This window comes from Sander lucioperca, chromosome 7 (assembly GCF_008315115.2).
Source record: "Sander lucioperca isolate FBNREF2018 chromosome 7, SLUC_FBN_1.2, whole genome shotgun sequence".
In the NCBI taxonomy this organism is placed as follows: Eukaryota; Metazoa; Chordata; class Actinopteri; order Perciformes; family Percidae; genus Sander; species Sander lucioperca.
The window spans coordinates 19870476-19878698 of record NC_050179.1 but is presented as its reverse complement, the minus strand read 5'-3'; positions in this window follow the sequence as shown (position 1 = coordinate 19878698).

Below are 8223 nucleotides of genomic sequence, written 5' to 3'. Positions count from 1 at the left end.
AGCTGAGAATAATGTCCAGCCTCATACAGCCATGTTTAAAGTTACTACAGATCTGTATTTTATCATAAAGTGAAACCGTTCATCCGCCAAAATGTATCAATCCACCTGTTATTTTCCATCAGCCCTTAAAAGAGTGATTCATGGCTTCTGCATGATGCTTGTGATTACACTAATCAAAAATATTTGTCCTTAATGTACTTAAAATCAGTGCTTGAGGTCAGTGATATTGTATGACAGCACAGGTTTTACTGTTCTAATAGGAAATATGAAAGCCACTAAAGATTGATTTAAAATGACTATTTCTGTAAGAATTGAAATCTTTAAATAAATATTCATATCAAACCTTTTGTTGTTGTTTTTGGTAGATCACTGGATCCTCAGAATATCACAACACTATAAAAAGAAACTAAACTAAATCTCATGTTGGGCCAAAAAAGATAGTTGGGTGCCTGTTATAGTGTATTATTAACTTGTTCATCTGTATGGTGGCCTGTTGTAAAACGCAAAAACCAACATTTTCTCTTGTTAGAGAGGACAGGCATCTGTCCTGTTTGATGATGCCAATAAAACCTTTTTAAACAGCGCCAGCACACTGGAATAGATGCATTTCACACCATTGCACCTTTTAAGTTTGCATCTCAAGATCTAAAACGTTATAACGGTGTGACTGGCAGGCTTATTCCAAACACTCCTTCAAATGTGGCTGAGAAATGCAGCCTCTCTTATGCCTGAATTTTGAGGACAAAATCAGTGTTGTCTTTTGCAGCCTCAGTATATATCTTTCCGTCAACCAAATGCCATGAAACGACAACAACATGGCTGCGTTCAAAATTGCATACTAAGATACTATTCAGACGTATGATGTAAAATTGAGTATGAAGTGCATTCCAACTGCATAGTATGTGGATTTTATGTACGTGAGAAATGCCAGGATGTATACTACAAATTAGATTAGCAGGAATTTCTAAGTATGAGACGTGAGCTTACTGGACATACCCAACCACCCCAAAATGCATTGTGGCTCGTCAGACTGTCCAATGGCAGACTGCGAAGCAGACGGTTTTAAATAATTTCCGTTGGATAAAATAACTATGAATCATGGCAAGTGACTTTAAAGTACAGTTCAGAGGAAATATATAATGTAGTGTAGAAAACCAATTTAACACTAAAATATTTAATATTTTTAATTTGCCTTAAAATAATACTGGAAAATGTTAAAGTTGAGTGGAAAAGGTTATGATTATTTACATTTGTGATAAACAGTTTTCATTCAACGGCAGCTCGGAACGATAATGTTGTGATCATTTTTAAATATAGGCCCAGTAATTGACATTGTAGTTTTCAGCAAATGTTTTCAGTTTGGTCTCAATATGATGATGATTTATTACATTTAGAAACATTCCAAACTCTCCGTCTTTAATCACAGCACAAGCATTCAGCCATTGGCTGTGCTCATGAAGGTCAGGGCAGATCAGGTCAAAGTTCAACGAGTTTGAACTTTCCACAAACCCATGCACCATTGCAAGCAGACGGTTTTAAATAATTTCCGTTGGATAAAATAACTATGAATCATGGCAAGTGACTTTAAAGTACAGTTCAGAGGAAATATATAATGTAGTGTAGAAGAAAAAAAACACAATAATGGAAGAGGCGTGCGTCAGAGTTGTTTTCTGCAATAATTTGAATACTGCTTTCAGGTCCTCAAACCAACCTTCACAAACTGCGTCCGTCATTTTTCAAAATCTTTAGTATAAGTCCAGTAGTACACTTCACTAGTTAGTGCATTTAGGCTGATTTGAATAACAGGAAGGCACACACAAAACAGCTCTGCCAGGTGAAGCATCATTTGATTACCTCCGGCTGCTGGAGATAGCAACAACATCAAGAGAAGTATACGGATGTCAGTTTTAAAGTGTTTCTTTTTGGTGAAAACTTTTTATCTACAAAATCTCAGTGATTTAGGAACTAATAAAAAGGGGTCTGTATTTAAACTCACATGGATTTTCTAGTTCGTCCAAAGGGTTTTGGGTTCATGAAGTTTTCACATAACAACAGCAGTCAAACATTGGTGGAAGTGCCGTCATTTACAGAGGTGTCTCATTCATTGAGCCGTCTGGAGTTTACGGTTGAAGGATTCCTCAAAGCCCTTCCACTTTTTACATTATATGATACTGACATTCTTTGTGCGATCACATTTTATGGAATCTCTGCTTCATTATTTAGTACCGTGTGGAGCGTCAAGAGAGTAACGTTTGTGGCTTTTCTAGAACAGAAATAACAAAACATCATGGGACCATCTGCTCCATTGTGCAGGAAATCAGACCTCCAAAAAGATATGGTTTGTGCACAAAAGCATCTCATGCGAATCTTTTGTTTTGTGTGTCATATTTTGTTTATTCCGTTGTTTGCTGAACTGACCAGCCAGTCAGAGATGCAGAGGCAATGTTGCGTGTGTGAGTGTAGTAGCCTCCTGTCTTTATGAATTCCCATTCCGACATTTCTCTTTTAATTTGAGGCATTTCTGCTTTATTATCTGGCACAGTTGTTGCACGCTTTCAAAATAGCAACAAAACAATCAGTTGATACTGTTGGGACGTGATCTGACATGATAAAAGCGTGGGCTGCTTTGACAGTGTGCTAATTACGACCAGTAGACTTCTCTCTTCCTAGTTCCAGTCCTGTCCAAGATTTTAATGAGCGCTCATTGCTATCTGCACTGCACTGTGTTTATCTGCATATGACTTTTAACTTAATGTTGAGTTATGATGTTATTATGGTCGCCTCCCACTTGAAGCTATAATCAAAAACTTTAAGCACACACACACACGCACATACACGCACATACACACGCACGCACGCACGCACGCACACACACACACACACACACACACACACACACACACACATCAAAAACAAGTTGTTATATCCCCAAATCACAACCAAAGTGGACATCTGTTGTATTTGCTGCTAGGGATGCTAAAACTGCATTGTGACTTAGTGATGTAATAATAATCTTTGCTCGTGTAGCACCTTGATCACGTCACCTACCCTCGGGAACAGTTCAAAGTTTAAGAGGCCTTTTAGAACACTAAGGGATCAGAAGTTGAGTTATATACACCGGCACTAGGCCATGCAAGGCCTTGTATGTGATTAATTGTAGCTTAAAATGATTTTGGCAGCCAGTGTAATGAAGCCAAAATTAGATGATGTGTGAAAAACGTCTTTTTCTCTGGTCAGTAGTGTGGCTGCTGAATTTTGTACAATTTGGTGCTGTTCAGTAGCTCGACTGTAAGCAAATCCTCACAATAATCGAGGCGTGAGGGTATAAAAGCATTCTCTCTGTGGTACTAAATAACACAATTTGATCACATTTTCTTCTAATTATCGGTATTCTAAGTGGATAAAACGTGACTGAACTAATGTGTTCATGGACGATAATCAGGACCTCTGTCTTGTCAGGATTTGATTTTTAAATGTTATGGCACATCCAGTCTTTTACATCATCTAAGCAGCTAAGGAGTGAAGCCCACTTGTTGAGGTCAGTTGACTTTCCATACTAAGGTATGGAAAGAGATGTTGTGGTAGTGGATAATCAGTAGGTGTAGCATGTAGAGAGTAAATACAACAGGTCCCAGAATTGTTCCTTGTGGTACTCCATGTTTGATCTCAGCAGTTTGGCAAGTAAATTTGGCAACACAAAGTATTTCATGTAGGTTAAATATGAAGAAAACAAATCTAGAGCAGTACCGGGAAGAAGCCCACTACTGTCGTCTGTTAAAGGAATTGTTCAACAATTTGGAAAATACACTTATCAACTTCTTGCTGAGATTTAGATGAGAAGATTGGTTGATAAAGGAACTATCGCAATGTATTCGTCTGGAAATCAATCAATCAATCAATCAAACTTTATTTATATAGCACTTAACAGCAACCAGCAGGTATCCAAAGTGCTTAACATCGAAACCAAGAATAAAAACACATATCATACAATAGAAAGAAAGTACATAGAAAACAGTAAAATCAGAAATAGTTACAAAGAATGAAATTGTCACACCACTGCTACGTATTAAAAGCCAGACTAAACAGATACGTTTTAAGTTTGGACCTAAAAAGAGCTACATCTGTAATAGTGCGAATATCAGGGGGTAACTTGTTCCAGAGTCTCGGGGCAGCAACTGCAAAAGCCTGGTCACCCCACCGTTTATATCTAGACCTTGGCAATTCTAAAAGTCGCTGGTTTGAAGAACGCAACCGGTTGTGCTCCCGCAAAGTCAAAATTTCGGACAAATACTCCGGGGCCAGACCATTTAAGGCCTTGAAAGCAAACAATAAAATCTTAAAATCTATTCTAAAACGCACAGGGAGCCAATGTAGGGTGTAGAGAACAGGAGTGATATGTGCACGTCTAGATGTGTTTGTTAAAAAGTGAGCAGCAGCATTTTGCACAAGTTAAAGACGTGAGATGGAGGTCTGATTCAGACCAACATAAAGAGCATTACAATAATCCAACCTAGAACTAATAAAGACATGAATTGCCTTTTCTAGCTCGTGCCTGTTGAGGAAAGGCTTAACTTTAGCCAGGAGACGAAGCTGGAAAAAGCTCATTCTAACAACATTACTGATCTGCTTGTCAAATTTCATGCTGCAATCTAAAGTAAACCCCAAGTTTTTGACAGCTGACCTAGTGTAAGATGCTAGAGCTCCCAAACTCAAAGCTGGACCATTTTGCGTGCCTGAAGTACTGAAAATAATACACTCCGTTTTATCTTCATTCAAATTAAGAACGTTTTCTGAAAGCCACAGCATAATATCAGTGGTATAACTAAGCAGGGAGTTTAGTGCGACACTGATTAGACTAACTTACATTGCTAAGGGCCAGCGGAAAGACTTTGTTAAACTTTGGGAACCATATATGAATATAATTAAAGATGGAAAGGTGGGCTCTACCTGAAAGAAAATTGTAGATGATGATGGAACATTTTATTTTATTTATATTTTACTTTAGATTGATGCAAGGTGATGAGGGTATATGTGTGTGAGTAGGTTTGTTTGGGTAATGTGAATATGTGTAGTCTTAAATTGTATTGTTACTCTATGTTTTACTGTTGGGTTGTTCTAAGAAAAGGACAAACATATTGTGGAAAAAAAAAGATGAGAAGATTGATTCAACTCTCATGTCTATACACAAAATATGAAGCTAGGGCCAGCCGGCGCTTAGCTTGGTTAGTAACAAAATCCAGCACCTCTTGTCATCACCGTGAGGTTGCCAGGCAACCAGCATTGACAAAAAATAATCAAGTACCTAACCTGTCATTTTTACGAGATATTACCTCTCATCTAATCAAATCATCTCTAGCATTATCATTAACAGACCTCATCTACCCCTCAGCAGGAGAGGGGATAAGCATATTTCCCAAACGCCCAACTATTCCTTTAATAAGAATGGTGTGATCGATGGTATCAAACACTGCACTGAGGTCAAACAATAGTAACACAAGCAGTAAATAGTAAAACCAAAAGCAATGCAATAAACCATCTGCACATAAAAGCGCATCTATCTACATCTATAGTGTCTTTTTTTAAGAGGATACTGATATGGCCAATCTACATAGATCTTACAATGACTAATCAAACTAAAGGCAGAAAATATCTGTCAAAGATGTAGCTTCCCGTAAAACAATTTGATTAATCCTTTTTACACAGCTCAAATTATCTCATCTAGCCTAAAAAATTTGACTTTCTAATATGTACCTCTCAGGGAATCACACGTCCCAGCTTTTCTCAACACACCTGCCTTGGGCACTGAGAATCTAAAGCAATAAAACAGACTTGAACAAGCTCAGCATGAATCTAATATCACTTGAGCCGATATGGGGAGCTACTTGAGTCTCCGAGCTGCCGTTATTGCCAGTTTTATTTCCCTCGCTCCCTCTTACAAGCGCATTAACTGCGAGATGCCTGCATGCTGAAATAGGCGGCGATGAGTAATGGAATAAGGAATAGTGTGTACAATTTTGATGGCATGCACCTCAAAAAGCCTGCAGCCAGCACACAAACGTTCACCAACCCTGCAGAAGGCATCGTCTGTCCGCTCCACTCAGAGAGTACAGGGATAGAAACATTCTTGCAAGTACAAGGCATGGTCTTCTTAGTATGAATATGAAACATCTCCTTACTATTCTTAGAAGTGGATGGGGAGGGTGTTGCTAAATATAGCCAGATCGTTTTGTGCCTGCCATTCTATTTTTACACACGCTGAGGCCTTCCTGGGCTGTTCTGGTCTTTTCTTAGACTATTACGTAATAAATAAATCTTAAGGCATGATGCAATAATCGAGAGTTAGACCCAGAATGAAGTATTCCATCATCCAATCACGTGTAATGATGATTAAAAAAAGGATGAGACAGATTTAGAGGGTTTTGATGCAGGGTGTGTTGTTTGGATTTCTGTGAAGCAGTTTGTCTGTTTTTGCAAAAAAATATGTGTGGATGGATGTTGATCTTGACAGGATTAAACAGCCCAAAGGACAGTTTGTCAGCTTGCTGTTAGCAGGATGGTTGACAGGAAGGGTAGGTCGGAAGGTAATGAGTTAGTCCGCCCTACGAAGCAGCTCGATTGGTTGGGGTTAGGCATTAACCTCGAGTGGTCGAGGATAGCCGATTAGTCAGGGGATAGGACCTGAACAAATCGGGTTACTTTACCTTGCATAAGCATGGACGCCTCGTCAATAGTAGTGTGTCAATGCTATTGAAGGGCGGGCCTTTCCTAGAAGTTGCGTGGGTTCTATAATAACGCTTCAGTGAGACATGTCAACTTGTCTCAGTATGCAGGAGTAACAATATTAAAGAGATAAAACGCTTATTTTCAACATTAAAATATGCGCCTTGGGACAGTTAACATTCACTGCTCGTCTCATATTAGAAACAAGCCTGCCCAGTCTCTGCATCTGTAATGTCGCACAGATGTACAGCTCCATCAAGATTCAATTGGCAGAAATAGAGAATGCAAACGTGACAGCGCCATGGAGGATTTTCTCGAGACGCGGCTCTGTTTCAGAGCTTATATAATCTTTATTCAGATCAGTGTAAACGCCTGAATGCATATTTTTAACAAAGTCAATGTGAATGTGAAATACTGTCAACAAAGCAGCATAATGAAAAGGGGGGATTTTGAGTTTAGATTGTTTTTGTACATTTGACAAAGGTTTGCCGATGTTAACACATTAACCATTACAAATTGAGCTGCCTTTTAAGCACTTAGTATACGTATTTTAACTGCTTCAATTGAATAATATTAAAGCATTTTTTTTTTATATTAACAATAAATCGAATGACTTAGTACTGTAAAAGGAGTCAGTAGAGTTCTGCATGGGGCTTAAACTAAGACCCAAACCCGGTCCGTAGCCACTCCTTTCAGACCTGACCCGACTAAACCCGCCTGGTACTGCCGAATTTGAACTCCAGCTTGTATTTTTGTTACTTCTTCTTCAAACAGAAAGGGAAATGCTTGCTTTGAAAAATCTTTCTCACAGAGCTAAAAATGATTTGTGTTGATAACTTGCTAAACATAATTATGAAGATATGATCAGCACTGATACAATGTGTAAACTATGGTAACGGCAATCTAAAATATCAACATCCTGTGTCAGTCCCTCAGAATCAAAATTCATTTTGGTAGCCTCAACAGCGTCAGCCAACATTCATTATTCAATACAAGAGGCAGATGATAAGATAATAGTTTAGAAAGTTCAGCCGCATGTCACGATGCATTTTAAATCAGAGGTCTTACTCTGACTTTTTCACCAGTGAGAGAAAATGTCACCTCCTGGCTCTCACTCTGCTCTCATTATGTCTTGTTCACACCCAATGTTGAAAGTTATTCTGAAGATGAAGGGAAGTTGGTGCATCAGTTAAACTGCAGTGCTCAGTCATGAAAGGAACAAATTGAGAACACATTAAGGCTGATATCTAAAATGACGGGAAAGATTTTTGCCTTACAAAAGGAAGTCACCGTTGACTGACTTCTCCTTGCTTCTGTCATTTGACCACCAAATCATCTTTTCTCTCTTGTACAGCAGTTTTTATTGACAGAACAAAATCTAAAATACAGATCAAAACAACTGATTGTGTTTTGGCAAACGCTCTGCAATGTCTAAGCTATGTGCAAAATGAGATGAACAAGTGAGCAATAAATGATTAATGGTCAATTTACTGGTGGGCCTCT